This window comes from Solea senegalensis, linkage group LG17 (assembly GCF_019176455.1).
Source record: "Solea senegalensis isolate Sse05_10M linkage group LG17, IFAPA_SoseM_1, whole genome shotgun sequence".
Classification (NCBI taxonomy): domain Eukaryota; kingdom Metazoa; phylum Chordata; class Actinopteri; order Pleuronectiformes; family Soleidae; genus Solea; species Solea senegalensis.
In genome coordinates this window covers 6846349-6861450 of record NC_058037.1, presented here as the reverse complement: position 1 = coordinate 6861450, position 15102 = coordinate 6846349, and positions in this window count along the sequence as shown.

Sequence of the window (15102 nt, the reverse complement as noted above, 5' to 3'; positions counted from 1 at the left end):
AAAGACAGAGTTTGAGAGCATAGTAATCCTCCCACTCCTGATTGTAATGGGCTATGATGACTAATACACGGCAGCCGAGTAATGACATGCAAAATATACACCGCAGAGGTGATGGATAAAATCTATTTCCTTGCTTCGTACATGCCAATTTGGAGTTGCAACAGTGAGACCATATCAGTAGAGCTGACAGTAACGAGCACATCAATAAGAAACCCGAAATCTGCGCCCTCAGCCCTCCTGTCCTGCCTTTGTGATGAATCGAAACCTCAAATGACATTTGCTACTGGGCCAAATTGTACTATATAGCCAAAGAAGTGTTGCAACCTAGGCAAGGAAAAGCCATAAAATGGATTAGTTTGATAACAGAACAGGATGTAAAACTGGCTGCCTGTGACATCTCATGCATTCATAACTGCACCAATAATGTCACCATATGTGCGTGTGTGTTTTGTGGAGGTACAGACATGATGTTCAGACACAGAACCATGTACACACATGCTGTAATCGCAATGCAAAAAAAAAAAAAAAGGAAAGTGACATTTCATTCCTGAATGGCCTGCCAGCGGAGCGGCCGTGGCAATAAAGTCACAGCCATAATGAAATCTCGAGCAAGGGCTCAAACCGAGGTTTTGTGGCTGTATATGTGTGACTGTGCTCACTCATCCACTCATGCACTCAAGCCCACTCTGGGCACATCTGAGTGAAATTAATATCTAACCGGAGAAGCCTCTGGTGAGTTCTGGCTAGGTCGGTGTCAGTCGAAGAAGCATATGCAATCAACCACACTATAAAAAGTGACATTTCACTTAAGCTCCCCGCCGTGGGGATGGCTAATGCATGCAAGCACATCTGATGGCAACTTTCACCACATTCAGCAGGAAGCAATATCACAGTTTCGACCGCGTTCCGACAAACGGATTCATTCAGATTAGCTGGTGTCCACCGCAGCAGCTTCACATGGGTCAGTCGGGTTTATAGATCTACAGGAAATACTCACACACCGTCTTGTACTGACAGATGGTTGTTGATTAGACTTGGAGCCCATTCAGATCAGATAAAACATGCGTCCTGAGTGATTCGACAAATCATACGTCATGTTCAAAATCCATCAGGAATGCATCCTCGAGCCAATCAAATTAACTATAGACTTTGGGACAGATTAGAGATTGCTTCTTAAACTGATGTTCTGAGACGCAGCATTTTCAAGTTTCTTTTACATTAATCAGCGCTCATATTGATTTATTTGCAGCCACCAGCACAAAATGAACACTCTTCTCTTCATGATTTCTTTGCTGGTTGAAACTCATATCATGTACATTTTATGTGACGAAAGCTTTGATTCACTCAAGCTCTTGTCACCTTGTGAAGTGGACCTATGGGTTATATCCATCCATCTACTGCTTTATACTAAACATAAAGGTCACAAAGCTGCTGGTGCCAATCCCAGCTGACATAGGGTGAAAAACACCCTGGACAGGTCGCTGGTCCATGAACAATAACAACAACAACCATTCACTCAATTTAGAGTGTCCAGTTGACCTCTACATGTTTTTGGACATGTGTGAGGAAACTAGGGAACCCAGAGAAAACACACACACACACCTGGAGAGCATGCAAACTCCAAACAGAAGGCCCTGACCGGGATGCACAGCTCTCGTACAATTTAAATGAGTTCACACGTTCACACATGACATTTCTCGCACCGATACGTGATAAAAGTCACTGCACATAAATGAGTCATCTATAAATCGAAGGCAGATTGTTCAGTAAGTCTTGAATTAGCAACCTATCAGCCAACCAGATATTAATATTTCCTGTTGCCGGGTAAATACTTGCCGGGCTTGCAAGGATTCTTTCTGTGATTTAGTTAAGTGAAATACGATTTGGTGTCCACATGGGATCTTTTATTCTGAAAAGTAAACCGGATGTTTTATTTAACTACTTCCTCTCCCACTCGGACAGGAAGTAGGAAACGCAGCCTTTGCGCAGACGCAGAATTCGTTTGACCAGAATGCAACGCAACTATTTCAAATCCACTGCGTTTAAGTTTCCACTGCAAAGATGTTTTTGTTGTTGTGAAAGGCAAAAACAAAACTATTCATTTTGTTTAGTGGTATTTATCCTTAATTAGATTAAAACACTATCGCCAACCACCCCACATCTCACTCCACTCCTGTTATGTTCCAGACTTGAGAGCCCTGCCGGGATGCGAACCACCACCCTTCCTGCTGTGAGGCAACAGTGATATTTTCTGTGATTTAAAGCCAATGGGGGCACTTTAATTGTGTTAAATGCTTTCAGTTCGCTGACTATAAAGTCAGCCCGTACTGTGATTGAAGTTTCCTGTCTGCAGGTGATATGCAGCATCACTTATCATCTGTGTTTAGCTGCCCCCCAGTTTAACAATGATACCAATTAAGGATTCAGGTCAGGTAGGTGATTGAGCTGTTGTTATCTCCATTGAGTAAACAAGGTTTCTTTCTTCTCATCTCTCAACTTCATTAGCAAGCATAACACATGGCTGCGTCCCGGTGCTCACAAAGGCATGAATCCATACTTAGTGGAGTCCGATATAAACAGATATAACCTTGTGGAAGGAATGGGCACAAGCATAGGCTTTTATTTAAAGAAAGGATTTAAAAGCGACATTTGTCCTGTGGTGATGCAGTTCCTGCCTCAGTCCAAATTTGCTTGAACGAACAGATGTAATCGAATTGAATCGTGAAAGGAATGGAAGGATTCCTCCAGTTTTATTTGTATAGGGTTGGGGTTTTTTATTAGAAGTGCTGTGAACCAACCTGAGAATATGAAACATCAGATGATGCATGTGCCTCATAGGAGTAAAGATAGATTATTTCTCTGTAATGCAGGGTCACACATAGGTGGTTGTGTTGAAATGGACAACAACAAAGGAACCTGCCATGTGGCGACAAAACCACATGTGTGAATATGTTCAGTATACATCAGTGAAGCAGAGAAGGAATAATTTATGAAATTATGAATATACATCAGCAATGACAAAGACTCTTTTGATATGGGAGGCATTAAAAGAGGGCCACGCTGGTGTAGTGTGTAGTGGTTAGCACTCTGGCAACCTGTTCAGGGTGCAGTATAAAGAACAATAGGGATACTTGTGTAAAGTGTAAGTATCTTACCAGAAAATGACTTTGGTATAAGTTGAAGTCACTTTTTATAATATTACTTAAGTCTTAAAATATAGGACAATTACTGTACTTCAGTATCAGTAAGTCATTTTGTGATTCAGTGGTAGGGTGAGATGTCTTTCAACTTGAAGGTTGTGGGTTCAATTAATGTCTCTGCTAGTCTATATGCGTTGGGATTTGCAGTTGAATTTACACGTTGGACCCAGAGATAAGCAAAGGCAAGGAGGTAAAATATAGAGATTTATTTTAAAGGTTTAAAAAAAGAAATGCTGTCAGCATCACACTCAGGAAGCAAGGAGAAGGAAGGTAAACAAAGTACTTACCGGTCCGGTGCTGTGACTAAACAAGGGCTGGTGTTTCCAGGGACAAGGCTACATGCAGTCAAAGTGGCAGAGGCAGTTGCAGCAGTGTGTGTGTGTATTGTGTATTCTGTAAAATGGTGAAGTGAAACAAAAAAACTTCCACTACTTGACTCAATAGCTGGCCAGAGTTGTACCACATATGGATAACCAACGATTGGGTGACGAGCGAGCAGAAGACTGGAACTTAAGGGTTCAGTGAGCCAACACTGCCACAGGTGAGTCGAATGAGCAATCAGCCCGCAATCACAGCACCTGCCAGGAAGTCCACGCACCAGCACCGGGAAAACAGGAAAAGACTTCAAAATAAAAGCTTTGTCCTTGAGCAAGACACTTAACCCCATGTTGAAGCGTGTGAATGGGTGAATAGTTTCAGCAGCTCAAGACTAGAAAAGCTATATAAATACAGACCATTACCAACTCTTCTTCTGATCATATTTGGCAGTGACAAGTAACAAAGATAGTTAGAGGAAATGTAGTGGAGTAAAAGTTGTTAGTAATGAAGTACAGTAACATTACAATGCCACGGTGTACCCCACCTTTCGCCCTGAAGCAGTAAAAGATGAACATGAAACACAAAAAACAACGATAATGATTAGCTTACAAACACATTTACGAGGATGAACGATGAAGTACAGAAGAATATGTGGCATTTTTCAGTTACATAAACCCGCCAACCGTGAGCTCCCCACAGTCTGAGCCCCTATAGCGAGCTGCAACCTCAGTGGTCCTATTGATCCCAATGACATTCGGATCGACTGAGTGAAAAAAGCAGAGCATTTCCGCAAATGGTCCTCCATTTCACATACAGAGGACAACACGTGTTCCGTCCTCCATCATCATCTCACACCTCCCTCCCTCCCTCTCCCTCTCACTCTGCGTAAACTGGGAATGCTTTTCATGCTTCATTTAGACGAGCACCGAGTTTCCATTTAAATCCATTACTTCATAAAGCTCAATGATACACAGTGGTGATGATGTTCTCATAACCCCATTTAAGACTTCATTGCTGCTAAAATGAGCTCCGGTGTAATTCATAAGTACTAATGACATTTAGACCAGTGTCGCAACAGTTTCTCTTCCCAGTGTCTACTACGGCTCTTTGCCAGGGAAACTCATCTGTTGTGCCTTATTGCAGCTTAATCTGTAAACATCATTGTTAATTCTGCGCAAACACCAGTGCAGAGAGAGGAGCCCTCATTCCTCGTTCCCCGTCGCACGCTGAGAAATGTGCTCATATACGCAACGCTAAGTCCCAGAAATATAATGTAATATTTTCATTTATCCACAGCCACAGATGTTGTCAAGTCCATTTGGATGCACGAGCCCCTTCACCCCCCAGAGCTTGCAGACGAGAAGGCCGTAGCACTTAATAACAGTGATAAACCTCTTACCTGTGTACTTCCATCACGCCCCCACCACCACCACCACCACCTCCTCTTAATAAGCTCCGTTCATCCGAATTCCATTTGGCCACAATCAACCACAGTGATTTCTTCCTCTCTCAAGGCTAAATTATGTCTCATGCATCATCATTTCCTCGAGCCAGAGCAGACGCTCCAAGCAGAATGAGGTTGGAAAGGGTGCATCAAATTAATCTAAATAATTGGCGCTATATAGCTTGTTCGAGTGGACTCTCACACAGATCGCAGACGGCGTAATGAAGTTGCGACGCCCGCTCCCTAAGACGAGGCACAGGCCGGTCGGCCGCAGCTCATGAGTAGCACGTGTTACGGGAATATTAAGTGCTTACGTCTAAGGTGAGGAGAGATGCCGCGTGTACGGTGCAACCCCTGACCTTAGCACTCATAAATCATAAACCCCATATTGTTGTCCTAATCTTGTCTATAAATAACGGTGTCAGGTCCAAAGCTGCTGAATTATTCATGTTTGACTAATGGGAGTATTTAAGGATATTTTATGTTGCCTTACATGTGTAATGTGAACACTTTACCTTGTTAAAGACTCTTGGGATAGGTGAAGAATCGTTTCTGTGAGAAAGGCCAACGCTGCTGTCAGGGAGGAAAGAAAACACAACATGATCCTTTTTAAATAATACAAAAAAATATAAGTTTTGTGCTATTGTATTTATCCTATTATTTAATCAGCTGGCTTGCAGTGGATTATTCTTCCGGAAATGTTCCTGGTCAGAGGTTGGCAAAGATTTAAAATAAAACATTGAGGTTGCATACAAAACATGCCTCAACAATATGGCACAAACTTAACGCCATAATCAGGTCCACAGGTCCCTGTCTGTGTCAATATAGCAGTGTTTAGTTTGTAGCATATGAGCTACATTAAGCAAACAATGGGTATATGGATCTAGAGACAGACAGTGTCTGTGTGCGTGTCACAAAGCTGTAGCAGGAGCAAGACAGACACGCGTCTCACTGCAGCATCTCTGTCACCCACGGCAGAAACACAGTTCACGTCTGGGCTTTTACTTCCAGCAGCTTCAATCAGCAAGAAAAATACCCACAATGTCTTTGATTCACTGCTTGGTCACAACATTTGTGCCATTAAATGACTTCTTCCCTTCTTACAAAAAGTAGGAGGAAACAAAAAATCACATTGCCCTTCTGCCTTGTAGTAAGCAAACTTCACTTAAGTAAGAAAACTTGTGGTGTTGGTGTCCAGACGCTGATTAAAGTCACTGTAGAAAACAAACGTAGAAACTACAAAAGCAGCAACAGAGATGTAACATGTGTGGACCACAAAGATTATCTTGCGGGCAAACCTCAACATGGTTGAACATAATTTGCTTATTTGCACGTTTGCATGCAAGCACCTCAAATGTACTTGAAGCGAGTGGCACATTATTTGCCAATGCAACAGAAAGAATGCAAGGCTTGCACTTCACCTGCTCTGAAAGTCTTAAACACAAATGAGCCACAAATCCCGCCTGTCTCAGTTTCTATCCATTTGGTCAGAGATGGAGCAGAACGCTTCACCTCAGCTATTTCTCTCCATGGGTGTGAGCTTATAACAAAATGTTTCAAGCTGCAAAACAAGACTCTCCCACTTGGTTTGGATCTATGTCAGGACTCAAACTGTGGCCTCGGCAGAGCTTTTGTTTTGCTATTTTGCCCTGGAGCCGGAACTGTGGAGGAAGTTTGTATACAACAGTGATTCATATGGAAACACTGAAGTCTAAGCAGTGAGGACAAACTCAGATGATCAAAGACAAGAGCAGAGAAGGGGAATAGGTGCTGTGCTGCACGCTTTGCTTTAAATTGCTTTTTATAAATAAGACTTTTCTGGAGTGATCTTCTCAGAAAAGACAGCCCAGTGTCTATTTTCCAAATGCAACACACAGATGCATTTTTAAAATGGACACAAGCCCACAATGGGGGGAAAAAAACGTGGCTGTTCAACTTACGTACACACTTACATGGACACCGCAATATCACATACAGAGCGCTCTGAACGACGCTGCTAAATGATGTGTACCAGCTACATAATGAAGTGTACTCTGTAAAAATGTCCTGTTTTTGTTTCCTGCACAGTGGAGCTTGAGAGAGAGAGGGAGTGCGGATAAACAGAGGGAGCTCTTGCTGTTCTTTGAGCAGGGGCACAGAAGCATGCTGAGCGTTACTGTGATTTGCTATGACAGCCGTGCCCCAGTGCAACATTCATTTAAAGCACAAAGTACAGTTTGTCCATATGTTTCCGTTGCTGTGTGTGTGTGTGTGTGTGTGTGGGTGTGGGGGGGTGGGGGGGTGAGCACAGGGGAGGACGGAGCGATGAATACATTTCCACTGCCAGGTGGAATCAGACTGTCTTTTCTTTCCCTTTTTCCAAATGACAGATGAGCTCAGAGACCATCTACATATCCTGCTTTGCCAGACTGATCACCACAAGAGCGCTGCAGTCCCTGCAGTGCCTGGATTGTAGACTTAATAATTTCATGAGAGGCTGAAGACGGCGACAATTACGCCAGGCAGGCAAGAGAGTGTGCTTATTTTCAGCAGCAGTCAGGTGGTACTATATGATGACTTATGATTTTAAAGAGTCACACACACACACGAACTGTGTCTGACTGTGTTATGTCCTTCATGTTGTCCCATCTGTTCAGATACGGCACATTTTCGGAACACAATCAGCAGAAGCCAACCAACCACCACAGGATCCTGTTTATTTACGCCACTTTTTCTTCTTTATTCTTCACTCCTGTGTCTAAGGATTCATCAGGAAAAACAAAATGTGATTACTGCTGTTGCGGCTAAACAGTGTATTAAACTTGATTCATGTGGCGTTTTATATACATGAGAAGAAATGAAGGCATTTGTGGAAACCTAGTGAGAGTAAATGTTCGGGGAATTCCGATTGATGTCTCACATCGAGGACTTTCAATCGCGTTCATCATTGAAGGCATCTGTAAAAGGGTATTCGTCTCTGTCCCGCTGTGTTTTATTTGTGCGAGGTGACTGCACTCTTTATCCTCTCCATCTCTTTGTGGCACTGCCCATGTCCATTGCTCTTGGAACCATTTGTTATGCAGGTTCATGAGATCAAGTGGGTGTTTGTCATTCTCCAGCACACTCCTTCACAGTGGTTGACTGCCTGTGTCCCTGTGATACCACAGAGAAGACAAAACACACTCATCTTCTGAACAGAAAGGGAAAGTAGAGAGGCCACTTCTCGGATGTTGTTCCGTTTTACTTTATTGATGATGGTCAGGCAGAAGGTATTTGTGCGAGTCCGCTGCCAGTGCTGTGGCAGCTGCTTGTACTAAATATAAGACGGATGCACGGTGGAAGAGGGAGTTCACGCACACACACACACATCGACAGTCACAGCAAGCATGAGAGTGACCTCACTAATAGTGATGAGGCTATTACAGCTAACACAGTCGAGGCTGGAGCCCGGAGACTGTGCTGCAGTAAAAAAATGGGAGAGTACAGCGTGTTCCTCAGAAAGGCCAGAGTTCAGGACGTGCTAGTCCTCCGCACTCGTCCTCAGCGGTAGATACAGAGGACGGCGAGCCGGTGACATCACAGGGCCACTGGCAGTGACTCGCAGACACTAATTATGGTTTCAACCTCCTGCTCTCGCTCAGTTTGACTCCTCTCCACCTCACTGCTGACATTTCCACCTGCGACATTTTGACAATCCCTCTCAAATCTCTGGCTCTCGCTTTCTGAACTTTCTCTCTCACCCTTTTGTGCGCGTGTCTCCCTCTCAGTCTCTCTCTCACACAGAGAGAGAGAGAGAGAGAGAGAGAGAGATCCTTTATGCAACGATTAAATTTGATGGCAAAATTTACATTCACTTCATGTTTGAGTCATCATTTTCTGTGCCTCGCTCTCTCGCTGTCTCCCAGCAGACTTTGCCCTCTTTGGAAATCACATTTTAAGTTCCTGTAAGAGCAGAGAAGCAATTGTGCACAGTGGAAATGGACTCAAGGGTGATAACATTCTGACAGTTCACTGGGGGGAAAAAAAAACGAAACAATTGTTTGGGTAAATCATGTCTTTTTTGGGTCGGGTTTGTGAAAATCCTATTAAGGGATGATGCACTCCACATCCACATCCACTCAAAGGCCAGTGAATGGACTGTGGTAGACAGGTTTCATGATGAAAAGAAAGATGTGGAAGAGTGAGGCGGCGAGAAGCAGAGATCGTAACGAGCAAACTTTGCGGGGGAATGGGTTGGTAACAGGGACGGTTTTGTCTGCAGCAGACGGAAGGTGGGTTTCTGTTTGCACAACCGGTTAGCTCTCGCTCGACTGATATGACCGAGCCTTGGCAGAGCAGTGAGCCAAGCAGCCTACACACCTGAGGAGTAAACATGACAGATGCTGATAGACCCTGACTCAGACTGATAAGCGCTCTCTCTCTCTCTCTCTCTCTCTCTGTCCCACTATCCCCCCATTGCTGTCCACAGTGGTGCAGAAACCTTATCGTGCACTGCACCATGCCAAGCCTGCCTCCCTTCAACGCTGCCGCCATCCCATCGCAGTCACCCAATCACTCGGCCACACCGTGAGCCCATGACCTAGGCCGCGTGCACTCGACCCAGCGGGCCCTGGAAATGATACTTGACTCCCACAATTATTCATCTCATCTTGGTAACCAGCATGTTTTATTAACGTCCTGAGGCTTGATTGAGTACCACTCCAAAACCCAAGTGTAATGATGTAGAGCAAGAATAAAAAGAAAATGAATGATGAGATGCCAACATCACACACCAGTTATATGGAAATTGGCCAATAAAGATATCTCTCTATGCAATTATGTGTAGGCTGAGAAATAATCAAATCAGATGGACCAGCCGCTGTAAATGGTCTCTCTGTGAGAAGAGGTAGCAGGAAAATCAGATGCAGGGAGAAGTATTCTCTCCTAATGCCTGAGCTCTAAAACTGAAGAGCAACTTCAGGAAGTACATGCAGTAATAACCAGACCTGTCAGTGGGTGCACTACACCAGGGCCTCAGAACCTGATGCAAACCTCAACCAGAGGCGGTTTAATAATGTGTTAGCTTTACGCTCAGACAGGCAAACACAGCTACTGTCACGGTTTTGACTCCACCAAACTGTCTGCTCAATAACTCAATTAAAACTTTACTCAAGACTCACAAGAGGGTCCTCAGCAGATACTAATAAATAAAGGGATAAATAAAACAGGAGATGGGCACGATTCATAAACAGGATATCTGACAAAAGACAAAAAAATGTTCTTAGATTCATCAACGTGACATATAACAGTGCATAACGTTTTAACGATGTGACTCACATGTACGGATCCTCAGACATGACATGATGGGGGTAAAAAAAAAACTCTACTCACACATATTCACAGATTTGAACTTCCACGATTAAATAACATTGAAACAAAACATTGTTGAAACACATATTTTAAATCATAGTGATGCAGACAACAAGCTGCAACCTCATTTTCATCAAAAAGAGCTGGGGAAACCACATTGATCTCTATGTGCAGTTGTCTACAGAACAGAACAGGAAGACGGCTCTTTTAGACGACGACGAGGTTCTTGTCTACATCACTATGAATGTTAGTGATCGCAGTTCAAATCTGTGAATACCTTTCTAACTTTACTTAACTTGGGTCATAAAGATTCCTTGCGATGCCATGGCTAATCTGGAGAATATCTCACTCATTCCAAACCTAATATGTCTGTCTGTCTCTCAAGGTACATCACGGGAATGATATTCATATTATCAATTAGTATTTTTGCAGCCACAAATGAGAGTCGTCGTCCCCCCTTCATGTCTGGGGCTCAGTACACATGAAGGAAGACAAGTGGACACACAAAGTTGACTGGCATCCTTGCTCAACTACACCGTTCAGTCAGATTGCTGTTCTCGGCCGAGTTTACAAGCACTAGTGGGGAAACGGTCCGGCTGCGGCCTCTCATTGCCACACTCCACACTCACTGCACACCTTTATAACCTCAACCCTGACCCTAACCCCTGACCGTGGCGTGAGCAGCCGGGTATCACAGGGGAATCGATTCATGGACTGAAGTGTGACGAGTGTGAAGAGCTGTCGGCTAGTTGTTAGCATGCCGAGTGCTGTTTCCCGAGTCTTCCCACCATCCATGACCTTTAAAATATTCAATTATTTAAGATGTCAGAGCATAAATAAGTTCCCTTATCAGTCCAGCACATGTACCGGCCTGGTTTTACTCACCGTTGTCTTAAATCCCCCTCTGAACTCTTTCTCACTGGTGATTCTTAAAATGCTTATGATTTCTATTGACCTGTCCCCACTGATGCCTCTATCAGCCTATACACTCACCCAATCAATTATATACCTAACTCTAACTGATCCCTATTACTTTCAATTACACCAATCAGACTTCGGTCTGCTGACCCCCAACCCGCTTCTTGAATATGTGGACTCTGCATCATGTTAACTGGTATTGGATCCTCTGGTGGGCGGACAGGCTGAAATCAATAATGGCAGAGAGGATTCCCAGTGCAGCAGCAGCAGCCGCGAGTGGGCAGGTCGTGCTGCCGCAGGCAAACAGACAGTGAATCTACTGGGAAAGACTCGTCTCAGCAACAACAATGTACGAGACTACGCTTTTCTACGTGACTTCTTAATCCTGCACTTGTCATTGCTGTGGGCAAGAAACCATTGTGCTGTAACCAAGTGATTTAACCTCTCAAGATCCCCAAAGTCATAGAGAAGTGTCTTAAGTTATGGTCTGACGACCATGATGCAATTTTAGGGAATAAAAATGCAGAGACTGTACAGTATATATATATATATATCACGGTGTGGAATAACGTATAGTGAAAGGTTACATAATCTCTCATCTAAAGCACCAACCTCCACCAGAACATGTTATTACTCTTGAAGTACGGCCCTCAAAGCCTGGCTGTTGCTGTGACTTCCTCTCAACACAGGTAAAGGGAGGCTTTCATAATAATAATAATGATAATAAAAAAAACATAATCAGCAGTGAGTGCTGAGGTCAAAGTGGTAGTTCATGCAGAGACAGAGCCAGACAGACAAACACTTGATCTGCATTTCAAATGCAGCTTTGAGTGGCGACTAACTGTGCCAGTTGGAAAACGACTCAACCAACTTCCTGTGTGCGTGTGTGTGTGTGTGTGCGTGTGTGCGAGTCGTGAAAATTTGTTTTTCTGAACACAGTAAATGTTCGATGACTCAAAGTCTGCATTAGGCCCATTTGTCAAAAAATAATATCCATTTTGCACCATCCATCTATTCCGCTCAAGAGGAAAATGGCCCTCTCTGCAATGACGGCATGAGGACTGTGTGTCATATTTAATGCCAGTCATTTTCCACTGGGATGTTGTGCGTAATAGCCACAGGCTTAATGGTCATAGTAGGAGTGTGGTTGATAAAAAAATAAATAAAATTAGAAAAGCAAGACCTGGAGGTAGCAGCAAATCTATGCTCTCTGCAGCTCCACCTGAGCTGCTTGTTTTTTTAAATCTCTCTCTCCAGTCCACTGTGGCCGCATCATTCACACGTTCATCCTGAAAAACACCGATGCATCTGTCACTGTCTCACTGTCACTCCATTTGATTATCTCCCAAAAATATTCTAAATTGGGACGGGGAAAAAAAGAGAAAAGGATCCAGTCTGCAGATTAGCCCACACTCCACCAATGCAGGTGTTGTCACGGAAACCAGCGACCACTTTTAACAATGAAACATCTACTTTTCTCCCTCGCAACGTGGCATGAGTGAGGCCAAGCCGTGGCAGAATGTCACAACTGGATGGCAGACGTTTCGCAACTTGAGGCACAGTAGAGAGAATTAGCGACTACTAATAAGATCAGTAGGTGGCAGCTGTTCACTTTGCTATCTCGAACATCTGCCTCTCTTCGTCAAACCGTTCCGCGGTCTACGATCCAGAGGAAGCGACTCCGCAGTGGCACGGGGACACGTTTGTATCCGTCGCTGTTGCAAAAATAGAAATCACGTATCAATCCATCAATCTGACATCTTCTCCTCCCGTCGTCTTCCTTCTGCTGCGGCTGCTTAATATGCACCTCGGCACAATGTGCATGCAAATCACGTTCAACATTCAATTGCAGTGACGCGGGGCTGTCTCTGATACACATAAATGTGATGGAGAAATGTTAGCGAGGGTCATATTCAGGCCAGGCATTGTGAATTTAAAGGTTAACATTCAAACCAGTGTACAAAAGAGATTGGCAGACAGGGTTATGGCGGAATATTTCCATCCTGCATGAAGACATTATAGTCATGTCAGGACTGTGGAAGCCGTGATTACACCTTATACCTTATATTCCTACCTCTGCTTCAGTGAATATGCATATGCACTATATGCATGACCATAACAGGGGATTATAACAAAACACCACAGAGTAATGTTAAGTATATGGTGTGATTGCCCAGCTATGACCTGTGTGAGAAATAAATTACAACGCTGACAGAACATCACATATACGTAGCCCAAGGAGAGCTGGGGGACACGGCCCTGCGTGACACCATTTCTTTGTGGGTTGTTAAATGCCACTATGTGAGCTTTTCCATTTATGAGCAATATGTTTATTCCCGCTCCTCCTATGCTAAGCTACGTATGGCAAGGCCAGTCAAATACCTCCACTGTGGAAACTAATACCCTCCTCCTTCAGATCAGACTGAAAGTAATGACTAATAACGAGTGATTTTTATCAGTCGTTCTCCTTCACCTTTCATTTATTCCGCAGATGACAGACACGTCGCCTGTTGATTTCCCCGCATTCATTCGGCGGCGCCAACAGCACGCACGTGAAGACGGGCGGGATGTGGCGAACAAACATCTTATGTGTTCGCTCTTTGATTTGTGTTTTTGTTTGGCGAAGGCTGCTCTCCCACTGTGTCCGCCCTACGCTGGGTTCTCTTTTCTGCTCCTGCGGTACACTCCACTTCAAATGGCATGCCCTAGCCCATTCAATTAGTCGTGCCTCAAGCTGACAGCATGATCAAGGCTGTCTCTTCCCTTCTTCTGCGTGTCTCTTTTTTCGGCTCCCACCGCGACTGAAGCACTCCTTTCCAGAGAACAGCACACCTCTTGTCACATCACCTCTCCAGTTCTCCTGGCGCCTTCCTATCTCTGCTGCTCCAAGGCCCAGCTTTGGTGCAACACTGCCCCTACAGGCGTGCTTTGGCTTTGCAGAGCCCTGGACTGAATGTGTCATAGATGTAGTCTGTGGTATCATACGCCCTGTGAGTAGTAGATATGAGGAACGGAAGACAATGCACTTTCAGAGTGTTTGTTTAATGTCTAAATGTGCATAAAATAAAGGGAGAACACCAGGTAGAACACATGTGGGATCCCTAAATGACTGACAGTGAAGATAAGGTAACATTATATCAAGAAAGTATAAAAGAATATATATATAAATGAGAACACTACAACACAAAACTTCAGTATATGCCGTATAACAGCAGACAGGAGAGAGACACACAAAAATGACTGACAACAAAGAGCAAAACTAATTTTGAGTAATTATACATAACATAATTCAAATGAATGACATATATCATCATAGTTTACCACATAATTGGCATTGTTGTACATCATTTATTGCGGGATGTTGAGTCCCACCATTTTCCATTGAATTTATCGTGTATTAAGCTGACGGGACTTTCTACAATAAAGTCAGGTTTCAGCTTTTCATCTTTTCATTTCAAAAGACAAATTGCTGCGGCACGTGGAAAAATGTCAGTCTCTGATGGATTCCATTACACTGTGTAATCCATGACATTTACCAGCGTGCCAATCACAAAAGTCCACGCTGATCATGTCGGATCGTTCTGTTGTCATAGCTGATAAGCAATGAATCTGTTGTCGTTACTCATTACATTATGTGTTAGGGAGTGACGGGAGGCGTCAGTGCAGATCGTCCACCTGACTTTGCAGAGAGGTGAGACCTTCCTTATTACCCTGTCATCAAGCGGGTCAAGATATTGCCGATTAAAGGTGACATAGAATGCTTGTATCACACATATATGTTAGTTATGGAGGTCTACTTACATATATGAACTTGTTTTCATGGTTAAAAACCTCCTAATCGCTGCAAACGAGTCGATCAAAATATCTCCTCACTGACGCTCTCGTCAGCCGCGC